Source organism: Arachis ipaensis, chromosome B06 (genome assembly GCF_000816755.2).
Source record: "Arachis ipaensis cultivar K30076 chromosome B06, Araip1.1, whole genome shotgun sequence".
In the NCBI taxonomy this organism is placed as follows: Eukaryota; Viridiplantae; Streptophyta; class Magnoliopsida; order Fabales; family Fabaceae; genus Arachis; species Arachis ipaensis.
Genome location: NC_029790.2, coordinates 220,780 through 221,971, shown reverse-complemented (window position 1 = coordinate 221,971; position 1,192 = coordinate 220,780).

Here is a 1,192-nt window from a genome sequence, read left to right as displayed (position 1 = left end):
TAGTATTTTTTATTTTAAAAAAATTATATTCTGTTAGCTATAGTGAAAAAGTTTTCAACGAATCCACTAATTCTGATCCTCCCCACAATAGAATGAGATATTACTATATTAGTAGTTTTTTGTTTGTTTGTTTTTGTTTTGGTACATGAGATATTAGTAGTTAACCAATTGATGTAGATAAAGACGATGACATGCATCCAGCTATATACAGGAAAGCAAATAGAAGTATTCAAATTGAAAACATTATTTGTACATCAAAATCAATTACTAATATATTTGTATATAAATATATGTATAGTTTAATTTATTTTTAATATATATTTATATTTTAACATATATTTTATACCAATAACTAATTTTAATGTATAAGTAGCATAACTCTTTAAAAATACTAGTCGTAGTTATTGTAGTTTACTGTTTACAATTTAATGACTATAATAAATGTATTACTTGTATATTAATAATTAGCTATATTTAATCTTCACTATTTAAATTAATCTAATGACTATAAATATATTTAGGGCTGCACACGGATCGGATCGGATCGGATATAGCCTAAAATTTTATCCGATTCGCACTGCACTCATCGGATTGGATCGGATATGATATTTGCATTTTTTTCAGGCGGGATCCGATCCGCAAGTATGCGGATCGGATCATATCGGATATCGAGTATATCCGCATAATTCAAAAAAACTATTTTAAGATTTTGTTTGACTGTTTTTATAAAAAAAAAAATCTAGAAAATTCATTTTTCACCTGTTTAAGCCTATTTACTTCTAAAATATTATCAATAAAAGTTCTCTTGAATAACCAAAAAAAAAAAATAACACAAAATTTAAGTTTAATTATTCTAAGTTGAAGTACAACATAAAAAATTAAAAACAAGCTATCATAAAATTCATAAAATAATACACTAAAATTCATATCACATTAGGGTTTACTTTCTTAAACTATGCTATTTATATGAGATGTGCGGTTATGCGGATTTGCAGATCGAATCCGCAAATATTACTACCAAATCTGCAATCCGATCCTACCGATGTCTCTGCGGATCGGATAATATCCACAAAATTTGAATCGGATGCGGATAATTACCGCAGATATGCGGATATTATCCGATCCATGTGCAACCCTAAATATATTCTCATATTCTCGTATAAAAATCTTATTCTCGTACAATACATTTCCA